This window comes from Chanodichthys erythropterus, chromosome 24 (genome assembly GCF_024489055.1).
Source record: "Chanodichthys erythropterus isolate Z2021 chromosome 24, ASM2448905v1, whole genome shotgun sequence".
NCBI lineage: Eukaryota > Metazoa > Chordata > Actinopteri > Cypriniformes > Xenocyprididae > Chanodichthys > Chanodichthys erythropterus.
In genome coordinates this window covers 6173479-6186272 of record NC_090244.1, presented here as the reverse complement: position 1 = coordinate 6186272, position 12794 = coordinate 6173479, and the positions used below count along the sequence as shown (strand labels likewise).

The 12794-nt window shown below is 36.7% G+C and overlaps 1 protein-coding gene across 5 annotated transcripts in view; it reads left to right on the top strand.

The window, feature by feature from the left end:
• The window catches only part of plxnb2b (plexin b2b), a 195003-nt gene that overhangs the window by 55523 nt on the left and 126686 nt on the right, over window positions 1–12794 (top strand). For 4 of the 5 annotated variants that reach the window (XM_067379118.1, XM_067379115.1, XM_067379117.1 and 1 more), the window contains one exon: window positions 11265–11387. The exons of the other annotated variant lie outside the window; for it this stretch is intronic. The gene's annotated coding sequence lies outside the window, so the exon portion shown is untranslated. The remainder of the gene's footprint in view (window positions 1–11264; window positions 11388–12794) is intronic. 5 annotated transcript variants of the gene reach the window in all.

Sequence of the window (12794 nt, the reverse complement as noted above, 5' to 3'; positions counted from 1 at the left end):
CTCTTCCAAACGCCCCCTCTTTTCCATGCGCTTATCAAAGAGACAGAGCGGAGAAGAATGAAAAAGGGGGTTATAAAAATGAGAAGTGATAGTAGGTTTCAGCCTTTTGTAATGAATATCGCTTAGAGGTATTGAAATGCTAATTTTACGCTCACAGTTGGCAAACTCGTGAGGAAAATTTGGGCGGCTGAAACCAACCCCAACATTCTGCTTGGAGAATCTCTCTCTCTCTTTGGCTTCGTGTATGTGTTTTACTGTTTTGATGTTTAGAACTATTTCTCTCTCTTGTTTTCCACCTCGCTTCTCCATTTCTCTCCCAGACACACACATTGAGGGGTGTGTGGGATTTGGCATTAGTTGGTAAAGCTAGTTTGAAACTGAAGCTTGCCAAATTACAAGAATAGTTCACCAGAAAATGTTGTATTTGTGTTGTTAAAAACCCTTGCGACTTTCTTTTTCTCATTGAAACGATGAAAGAAAAAGAAAACTTTGAAGACTGTGCTGGTTGTTATTCAAGCATTTTCAATTGGGGACTGAAGCTTTCAAGCTTCAAAAAGGAAGTAAAAGCACTCTAAAAGTATAGTAAAAGTGGTTCATCTGACTCATCTGCTATATGCCAAGTATTCTAAATCAATATGATAGCTTTGTGTGAGAAAGCTAGCTTTGTTTGTCTTTCCTTGCAGTGAGTTGTTTGTGAGCTCCGCGGTGACTGAATCATTCAGTCATTGTGTCCAAAACTTGAGAATAGATTCACCTATGAATCATTCAGATCAACTGATTCATTGAAAAGATTAAACCGAAAGAAGTTGTGATGCCTTATATGTAAACAAATCATTCTTTTGAGTTGAGTTGAGTTGAATCTTTTCAGCAAATCTGTTTGAGTCATTTACAAATCAGATTTATCCAATTCTCAGTTTGTTCACAAATCAGGCATCGCTACTTGTCTCATGAACGTTCTAGTGAACTGCCTAAACAGATTGATTCTGTAAAATGAATTCCATTATCGTAACTGAATGAATCAGTGAATCGTTTTACGAACAGGTTCTAGTATACCATCCAAACAAACTGATTCCCTAAAATTAAATGGAAATATACAGTTTGCATTATTGTAAATCACTAAATCATGAATGCATTTATGAAGAGCTTCTAGTGAACCACCTAAACAAAATGATTCTCTTAAATGAATCAAATGTCCATTTTCCATTATTGGAATCAAATCAATCGTGAATTTAAGAACTTTTATGTTTTAGTTAACTGCCCAAACAAACTGATTCTCTAAAATGAATTCCATTATCATAACTGAATGAATCAGTGAATCGTTATATGAAAACCATCCAAACCATCTAGTGAACCATCCAAATGAACAGATTCACTAAAATGAATCCGTTTTCCAAATGCTACTTGAAAGACTTTTGATCTGAACAAGATGTGTAGGACCTCCAGCAGAAAAATAGGCATTAAAGAGATCCAGCAGTATATTTAACCGTGGACATGTGGTACTTTTTATCCATGTGTGCACCAAATCCATCTGGTGGGTTTGCTGCCAAAAAGCTTTTTTGGGAATGGGAATATACTTCAGAAATATGTTACTCATATAATATTTGAGGGGTGCCAATAATTGTGTCCAACGTGTTTTGGAGAAAAACATTTATTTCATAATGTGATTTAATATGCACACAGATATATAATATGTGTGTATGTATGTGTATATATATGATGTGTGTGTAAAAAAAAAAAAAAAAAAAGAAAAGAAAAATATATAAAGCATGACATAAAAGTTGCATTGCAATGTTTTTTCATGCTATTCATTGGAAAAAGTAACTTGTTTGAAAAGCTAAATTTCCAAAGAACACATATACATATTTCCCACAGAACTGAGCAACTGAAAAATCTATTAGATAAGTATTGTTACTATTTTTAGTTAGTTTCTTCCCGTCACTCTGAGTGATTTCCACAGACTTGTTGGAGTGCTGCCATTGTAAAGTGTCCTCTGGCAGCATTTCTCCAGCGCAGAGAGAGGGAGAGAAACACAAATTGAGAAGGGTCAGAGAAATGAGGTGCACCGTAATTAGCCGAGTAGCTCTCTCCGTCTCTCTCTTTCTCACCATTTCTCTCTCTCTCCTCGTTAAGGTGTTTCTTGCTGCTATTGTTTGGCTGTCACATCCTGAGGGAAACAGCAAGGATGGGGGGTGTGGAAATTTGGAGCTGGAGAAACAGTGACCTGTTTCATTCAGAGCACATCTTTCACTCAATCTCTTAGTTTTCTATTCTTTTATTTTCCCCTATGGCCTAGAAAAATCACTACTCTGCTTGGACGCCGTCCCTAAAAAACATCGGGTATGAATCTCAGAAATCTCTGGCTGTGCGGTCTGCCTTGTAACCCATAAATGTGAAAAGGAAAATGTTCCCAGTCATTTCTCTCTTTGCCATATCATGAGCAGATTTGACAGCTGTTATTCGTTCATATGGTCTAAAATATCAACAAATCAAATCTTAATGATTTTCCTAGTCTTAAAGTGTAACTTCACCAATTTTCAGGCCACACTGTATTGTTACAATGTCAGTAGTATATGTAACTTAACAATGTTTACTTGTCTCTGTGTTACCTGGACTGAGAAATTCACATTTATTTGTCAACAAAAGTCTGCCAGATGACGCTCCATTGTTCCCACAGTCAGTCAGATCGACAGAAGATTATTAACAGAACAGTTATTGTAAGGGAAGGTTTATCACTGAAAATTGTATCGTACTTTGTTTGTTCTTTAAACAGCAATATGGTAAAAATAGTACACTATGAATACAGTTTAATTATCTGAATGCGGTGGTGTTTTGTTTCGGGGGTTGGGTGGAACTGACGGGACAAAAGTTTCTTTCAGTTTTTCCCTCCTTTTTGGCCTAAAACACTGTGTTCGTCGTCATCCAGTTTGAAATGTTGACTACAAACATGGAGGTTTTTCAAATTTTCTGTTGCCGTGTTCTCTCCATATTTATGATTGTTTGCCGCCTTTAGCCGCTGCCTACAATGCACTGGATCCTTACTGGAAACCTAAAATAACTCACTTTCACTAAATGTTTACATTTTGAATTCTCGCACCCAGGAACAATACAAATCGACACCAGTGTGACTAAAAGTTTGCTAAGAAGTATTTCCTACTAAAGCAAGGCGGTATTTGACTCTGGTAAATGTCTATACCGGACTGGTGAGAGTGGTATTGGATGGCAACATGCCCAATGAATGAATTTTATTGTAGATGGGTGTTCACACTGGCAGCGGTGAGAACATGCAATTTTAGGCAACATGTGTGTCAGGTACTATTTGGGACTTTGCGACTTCTAATGATTTAAGGCCTGAGTAGGCAGAAAGTGTTGAATTGACAAGGGATAAATGTTGATCTGAATTTTTGTGCTAACTAGTGAAGCAGTTTTACTTCAGTATTATGTACCTTTAATATGTTATATTAGTTTTTACTTTTATATTTTAAAGGTGCCCTAGATTCAAAAATTGAATTTACCTCGGCGTAGTTAAATAACAAGAGTTCAGTACATGGAAATGACATACAGTGAGTTCTTATATAAATCTCATTTGTTTAAAAGACCTCAGAAGAACAGGCGAATCTCAACATAACACTGACTGTTACATAACAGTCGGGGTGTACGCCCCCAATATTTGCATATGCCAGCTCATGTTCCCAACATTATGAAAGGCATTAATGTTAGACAAGGGCAGAACGTCTGGATCTGTGCACAGCTGAATCATCAGACTAGGTAAGCAAGCAAGGACAATAGCAAAAAATGGCAGATGGAGCAATAATAACTGACATGATCCATGATAACATGATATTTTTAGTGATATTTGTAAATTGTCTTTCTAAATGTTTTGTTAGCATGTTGCTAATGTACTGTTAAATGTGGTTAAAGTTACCATCGTTTCTTACTGTATTCACGGAGACAAGAGACGTTGCTATTTTCATTATTAAACACTTACAGTCTGTATAATTCATAAACACAACTTCATTCTTTATAAATCTCTCCAACAGTGTGTAATGTTAGCTTTAGCCACAGAGCACTATCAAACTCATTCAGAATCAAATGTAAACATCAAAATACTTACGCGATTAGACATGCTGCATGACGAACACTTTGTAAAGATACATTTTGAGGGTTATATTAGCTGTTTGAACTTTTTTTATGTTGTTTAAGGCAAGCGCGAGCTCTTGGGGCGTGGAGCACCAGATTTAAAGGGCCATACACCCTAAATCGGCTCATTTCTAATTATGCCGCAAAACAGGCAGTTAAAAAAATGAATTAAAAAAATCTATGGAGTATTTTGAGCTGAAACTTCACAGTTCTAGGGCAGCTTTAAGTTTTTTTATATATATATATTCCTACTGTATATAGCTTAAACTTATTTCAGTTAGTTGGTTTTTTTAACATTTTTAATTTCATCTAGTATTTATGCTTTATTTAATTTTAATTACAGAAAAGTATTTTAACAATTTTAATTTAGTAACACTGTAGTGAAGTAGTGAAGTCGTGTGCAATTTTCCAATAGTATTGTTTTGTCTGTTCATATTTCATTTTTTTTGTCATGTATATAAAACATGAAATAGTTTCTGATAATCTTTACTTTTGTTGCTTCTCTCAGCGTTTTTCACTTTCAGTGCAGATAGAAAACTTGCTTGGCACTGAAAAGTTGTCACGCTGCAACTGGTTAGGATGTAGGTGTAATGCCAACCATCTCTTTTGTTGATTTGAATTGTTGCAAAAGATTTCTGGCCTCTCTCTGGCTCTTGAACATGTCCAAACTTGTCTTCCTGACATAAGCTCTTTGAGAGGATCCCATTTTTTCCTGTTGTACCAGTCCAACGCTGTGACAAAGCGATTTAAAAGCCATCTCTTCCATTTTAATCTGATTTTTTTTTTTGTCCCAAGCAGAAGCTATAGGTTGTTTTATCGACCAGGTGGCTTCTATTTCTATAGGTCAAAGCGGAATCTCATTGGTCCAGAGTTTTGTTCCACATATTAAACACTGTATAAGTTGTGATTTACGTTGCATTGTGCTGCATTTTAACTTTCAGTGTACAGACAACCTACTTTTCATATGAAATGTTGTGTTGTGCCAGGTCAGAACGTGCAGGTCTGTTTTTATATATGCATCTGTCTGATTGATCGAACAAAAGTAGGCTTAAAGAAGCTATTGTTTTAAAGGCTGTTCTGGTAGTATAAGAGGATAATGGTGTAAGCTTCGCTTTACTGGAGCATTTTATTTTCACGGGCATGTGAAATCTGCATCATAGATTTAAAAGCTTGTACTATTTGTCCCCCTTTCTTTGTTCTCTGGAAGCCTCCATCATTTTTGCTCAGAGATTGATGCTGTCATGGTTTCCCACCTGCTGTCAGTCGCAGGCTCTCGAACCTGCAGGAACGAAAACTGTTCGCAGGTTTTCTCCTCTTCCATGACAGGTGACCCTCCTGGCAGTCCCTCTCGTCCCGCTGTTCGGCTAATTGGTGAATGACGCTTTGCCTCCAGGCAAAACCAGAGTGAATATTACCATACCTCATTTATTCAGGGCCTAATAGAGCGGTTTTTATCACTTCATTTGAGTGCGAGAAAGGGAACCAAATTATTGTCGGTGGTTATAAAATGACTCATTTCCCAGTGCCTGATATTCTTCAGGAAAAACATGGTTTGTAGGTGCAGCGCAGAGATGAACTTTGAAGACTGTCCAGGTGAAAATGGCCTTGTTTATGGGTAATATATCCTTTTAAATGTATCTGTTATGATCTGATTAATGTAATTGTGACACAAAACCTTTTGAATGCAATTAATTTAATTTTTCTTGCGTTATGAACCAATTTCCATCATGCCATGACCCTGAGCAGTGACTGTGTCGGCTGGCCTCACCTCATTTAACAGGTTTTGTTCTAGCTGTGTATGAATTTTAATTGCACTCATGATGGCAGTAGTTATTTAATTTTTTACAAACCATTTACCATGGTAACTATAATTGTCCACTCAAATACTGTTAGTTACTACAGATATTGTCAATTCTGTAAAATCTAACTTGAATTGTGCTCTTTTTTTTTGATAACAGTTGTAGCTAAAATCAAGTTACCCCCATTTTATTGTGATGATGACTATAGATTCATAGATTTTTTTTTTTTGAAGAAAATGTTAGTCTAAAACTTGCCACCATACAGGGTTATTATAAATTACAAAATTAATTTTTAATTTTTTTTTTTCAAATTGTCTGTAATTTAGTCCAATTTTGTCAGATTTCAGTCTGTCATTGTTAATTATTCATTCATTATATTTTAATTTTTTTTTTTAATAAAAAATACTTTTTATTTCTTTATCAATTTGTCCTTGACTTAGTCTATTTTTTTAAACATTTTTTTTGGTCTATCATTGTTAGTTATTTAATTTTATCTTTTTTAGTTAATTTATTTTAATTGAGTCTAAGGTGTCTCCTGAATGTGTCTGTGAAGTTTCAGCTCAAAATAGCCCATAGATTTTTTTTTTTAACTGCCTATTTTGGGGCATCATTAAATATGCACCGATTCAGGCTGCGGCCCCTTTAAATCTCGCGCTCCCTGCTCCCTCCAAATGAGATTTACATAAGAAAGAGGAAGCAAGGGAGTTTGAAACTCAATGTATGTCTTTTCCATGTACTGAACTCTTGTTATTAAACTATGCCGAGGTAAATTCAATTTTTGATTCTAGGGCACCTTTAATTTTGGCTTTAGAGTCATACATAAAAATAACTGGTAAAAGCTGAAACTATACTTAAATATATATTTAAGTTAGCTTAATTACTTTCATGTAGTTTCCATTTTAGTTAACAATAACTGCCATGTTACTAAGTCTTGAGTTTTTGGGATTCTTCACCTATTTTATTGTCCGCAAGCATGATCAAGAAGAGTAATAACTCTACCAAGTATGACATTTTAGCTAAAACTAAGGTTACCATGATGCAGAGGGTCGTCACAGGCGCTGTCGTAGTTTTCCGTCTACAACTGTGCGCTCTGCAGGGCGACGCTATGAAAACACATCATTCCTTCCCCCCAGCCCCGACACATAGTCCAGGCCCTTCAGTATCCCATCACCCCCTGCGACTATCCAAGCTGTTACGGCAGGCTGGGCCGCAAGCGTCTGTGCCAGGGCGCGGCAGGACCGGATCCGGCCGGTGGGCTACCGGCTTCTCCTCCTTCTCCTCCTCCTCCAAACTGCCGCTTATGCTAAGCGCCTTGCCGTTAGCCGGAAGGATGGTTGAGTGAGGACAGGTTTGTCATTTTGAGAGTGAAGCGCTTAAACTGTGTAATACCTAGTAAGCACGAAGAACAAGTCAAGCTGTCGTGTCTGAATTAAGAAAGTTTGGCGGTGTTCTGAGATTCTGCAGAAGCACATTGCCAGCAGATGGTACGGCTCACATCCAGACCTGACTTGAGCTTTTAGCCCTTCGCAAAATCATTTTGCTGCAACCGAAGGAAAATTTAATTGGTGGAAAGATTCAATATGCTGAAGAATGTGATTATAAGGCTGACAGTTTTATGTCCACATATTTTAAGTTTCACTCTTTAAAAAAACAAGAACAACAGCATTTTTGCATTCTCTAAAAGTGAGTGGTGTTTGATTGTGCAAAACCCACTGCCAAACTGCTAAGGTGTTTGCTAGGGCATTTGTAGTTGGTTTATGTCGAAAAAGCCTCTGATATTCTGGTTAGGGTAGCATTAGCTAGTTTGCTCTAGTAAAGTTTGCTCTAGGCAGCTACTAGTTAGTTTGTTTGTACTTAATTTGGTTGCTTTTAGTCACATAATATATGTTTCCTTTGAGATATAAGCTTGCAATTCTGACTTTTTTCTTGTAATTGGAAGTTTATATCTCACAATTTAGAGAAAAAAGTGACATATAAACTCACAATCATGACTTCTTGCAGTTGCAAATTTATATATTGCCCAATTCTGACTTTATTCTCAGAATTGTGATATAAATGCGCAATTGTGTGGAAGTAAAAAAATAAATAAAATAGAAATAAAATGTGAAAATATAAAGTGTGGTCAAATCGATTTATCGCGATTTTTATATATATATATATATATATATATATATATATATATATATATATATATATAATGTGAAAATATAAAGTGTGGTCAAATCGATTAATCGCGAATAAATATTATATTTATATATATATATAAATGTTCAAAGTGATTTGTGATTTATTGATACTTTTTTATTCCGTGTGGAAAATAGGCTTTCATAAAAAAGCCTTCAAATTTGTAATCAGAGGTTGAAAATGTCACGTTTATCTTGTTATGGAAAAATGTATTCATAAATAAGAAATTATTTTAGTTATATCTTTGTGTAAATGATGTCTAAATAGTTTAAATATTTAAATAATAAATATTCAGGAACCGTATCCAAGATAACTCAGATATACCATAACCTGGAAACCCTGACTTTTATTTCTTTTCTTTCTTTCTTTTTTTTTTTTTTGTTAAACAATGACATGAACAAATGACACAGGGAAGTGTGAATAATAGTTTCAGATATAAAATTTGTTTAAAATGTAAATTTCATTGTCTAAAGGTCTGCTATTTTATTCCAGCCGTTACTCCTGGTCAGATTCTTATGTAAATATTAGTTAGTTTCAACCAAATTTAAGGTGGCAGGTGGATGCTGCACATTGGTGGTGGCTTCCATATGTAACGCGCTTTGAGTACCCAGAAAAGCGCTATATAAAATGTAAGGTATTATTATTGTTAATGGTGCAATGCTAAATGCTAAAGTTTTGGAAAAAAAGCTAGGTTGTAACCGCCAGAAAAGGCTGGTTATGAAAATTAGACGTGACCTAAGACCCATAGAACATATTGAACCGACTGTTCAGACTCGTTTTCATTTACGTCAGATTAAATATGGCGTCTGCACTAACTGCGATCCACAGCTGCAGTACAAATTGTGCCGTTTACATTGTAAATCACCATAATGAGTCACTGCTGGTCCTTTGACATTTGTCAGAATTAGAAGTAAGAACAGTGTGGAAGCATTTAGGACAAGGACTAGCTTTTCTGCTAAAGTACAGCTTTGGACTTTCAGTTTTGAGGCCAGAGCTTGAAAATGGCTCATCTGTTCACGGTTAATCTCCTGCTCCATGTGTTTTTTGAGCTTGTGAAGTGAGAGTCTGCCAGTGGAAGCTGAGAGGATTTTTTTCACCGCTCTATATCCTTTACATAATCCAGATCCTGTAGCTGTAAACGACTTCCTCTCAGATCAGCAATATTCAGGGACATGAAAATGGAAAGGTTTGTGTTTTTATGCACTGAAACAAAAGGACATTGCTGAGCTGTTCCAAAATCATCTGTAGACGGCCTGGAGCAGCAGCACACAACTTTCATGTCAAAGTCAAGTGAGACACAAATACACACAGACACAAACAAAAACACACACAAAGTCAAGCTGGAATTTTCCCATTTCCTCTGTATATTTCTGCACGTTTAAAAGCAAGTGCACGATTAAAGAAAGTTTCTTATGTTTGTGTGCTTTACATGAACCAGGTGCGTCAATTACTGATTGAAGAACATGGACAAATCATGTATGATTATAATCATGTATTTATTTGGCTTCATGTTTTATCTGCATCTTCCCTATGCCTTTGTTGATACCGGACTTCTGCATCCGATTCCGCATATGTCATAAATTGCATATACTCCGGTTAACTCATATAACTCATAACTCCTGTTTTCTTCTTGTGAGCTCCCTCTGTTGCCCTGGCTGAAAGGATAACAGTATAGTAAGAGGGAAGAGATCAATCAGACCTCCTCAGATCGTATAATTTTGTGGAAAATTGAAAGAAATGCTTACTCTTTCTAAAGAAATGTGAAGTAAACATGATGTTTTATCAATATTTTTCTAAATGTGTAAGGCTTTCGATTTATAAGCCTTAATGGAGTTGTTTTGGGCATTCCTGTGATCACAAATAAATGGAAGCAGGTGCAGCTGAATAGGTATGTGTTCTCTTTAATGTAAAATGGTAAAAAAAAGTTTTCAGTCAGCTAGTGAAACGGTGGGGTCATGTTACGTTGTTCTATGGAGGCGTGTCAAGGGCGGGTTTTAGGGTATCGCTGTGGGGCTACTGGCCCAACAGTGGAAACGCAACTTGATTTTGGCCTCGGTGCTTGAGGTTTGAGGCTTTTGGCCCCACCTTGTCAGCCCTGGCTCACACTAGTCCGACAAAGGAAAAGCAGTATAATAATTAAGTATATATAAATACATGTACGTACATGTATAAATTTAAGAAATATATGCATGTATAAATATATATTTATATATATTTTATATTACATTTAAAAATATTTTATATATAAATATAATTTTTTCTTAAATATATATACATGTGTGTGTGTGTGTGTGTGTATATTTATACATAATTATTATACACAGAACACACACACATTAAATAAACACAGACTTTTATTTTGCAAACGATTAATCGTGATTAATCGTTGTGCAGCCCTAGTCCGTCATAAAAAGATTTGGGTCAGGTTCAATTTTTTGCATTCGTGGCACGCATTGTGAGAGACGTTTTGACAATTCAGAGCGACCGTACGCAAACTGAAAAATCCCGAATGCCATCTGACAGATGATCCACATCATCTACAGCACAAAACAGTAGCACTGTTTGACAAACAAAGTGCGAAAAGAGACGGGTTGTGCCAGTATCGCTAACATAGCATCAAACCGAGGCACTGACATCCTGAAGTAAACTTTGAAAAGCTCCGAATAATCACGCAGCTACTGGTGGAACTCTCCTTCCTCTCTACGCAATCTCAGGATTGGATGTACCCAATATTTCCTCTTTCTTTTTGTCTTTTTAAGAAGAGAGAGGATAACTATTTGAAGACTTCATTTTGTATTATTTAGCAAATTTTTTCGTAAACGGATTCATTAATACGCATCGGTCTCGGTGCGCAAGGTCTCTGTGCGTGACGAATTTTTAGGATCACGAATACGAAAATTTCAGACTCTGTGTGCAAAGGCCTTTACAAAAGATTTCAAACTTTTTGGCTACGTTCACACTTTGGGATTGACAACCCCATTTGCTTACAGGTGTGAGTCTCGAAGTGTCCCATTCTCACAGCAACTTAGCGTCTCCAATACTATGAATATGCAATGGGAGTCAAGCCAGTATTGTCAGTAACCATAATTTTAACAGTATAAGAGCATCAAATCTTCATTAACTGACTGCAGCGTTTATGTCTAGGTGGAGAGCGGAGGATTTGAGTCACGCATACTCATCACAGACAACTGACGGGAGCAGCTCCGACGGAGAACAGTGACTGGATCTAAAACCTTCAGACGACACACCGCTCATATCTCCGTTGCTGTAAGTTACTGAAACACACATGAAAACCGCTAACGCATGGTAGACACAAGTTTTTGCAGCGCACAGTATGATGTGACAGACAACTAGTTGTCGGTCCGGTTCTGTTCACACAGCGCAGATTTTGCAAGGATTCAGTTGTGAGTCCTGAAAATTTATGAGTATGATTTTGGTTGTAGAATGTGGTTGTCATTCCCGTAAATAACTTAGAACATAACTGTATTTAAGGACTCAGACAACTGTATTCTCCTGCTGTGTGAACATGGCCTCATTCAATACGTGTAATAACAAAAAATCACAAATCATTCACAAGAAGACCAGGATCATGTATTATGGAAGTATATAGGGATCATTTTGACTTCATGTCATGAAAGGGTCTTGTAGTGTACACTAGGTTTAAGTCATGTTCTGCTGTTTCTCTCTCTCGCGGCCAGAGTTTGTGATGGGAAACATCTGCAGCTGGAGTGAGTATAAAGTCCCTCTGGATCAGGACCAGGTTCTGTTTTCACTGTGGGTTCTGGTTCTCTCTGAATGACAAGTCTGTTCACTGCAGACGCTGTCTGGGCGCTTGCATGACTACATTTCTCCAGTCGTTGCATTCCAGTGTCTGATAGAGAGGTTGTTATTACCTCTATGCCTGAATGATTCAGAGCCTTTGAGGTTTATTGTACATAAATGCACTATTTCCTTGGGAAATAGTGCATTTATGATATAAATATACATTTAGCATTTCAAGGGAGAATGCAAATACAGTCGTTGGGTAACTGGCACATGTAAACATGATCATTTCAGACAGGAAAAATGCTATACTATCACCACTTCCTGACGGGACCAATCGGAAGTCATCAGGCTGAACAGGAAGTTGAGAGGCATTACTGAAGTCAGTGGAGATTTGCCCTACAGTATACCCATAACATAAATACTTGCATGACTTCAGTTTGTTGGCAATTGAATGTAAATGCATGTATAATGCTAGAATATCATTTCCAGAAAGGCGGCAATACAGCAACACCAAGAATTTCCTTCAACTTCCTGTTGAGTTTGATGACTTCCAGTTTGTGGCTTCAGGATGTGATAATTTAGCATTGCGTCAATGTCATTGTTACCATCTCTTTGTCAACAAACGAAAGTCTTTACTAGAAGGACACACTGTTCAACAACTTCCTGTTCGCTTTGAAGACTTCCTTTTGCTTGACAGGAAGTGATGGATTAATATTTTTCCACATTATCAGCAGTGCGTGAATGTGGGTTTGAATTTCTTTGTCAACAAACTGACGTCTTTTGGAGTCTTTATATGAAAAGTTTGGAGTCTCTGCTGACACACCAAAACATCTGGTTGAGTTGAGTTTGGAGATTTGCCCTACAGAACAGGCTTTTTTTAATTAACGTCTGGTTTGATAACAAAAATTT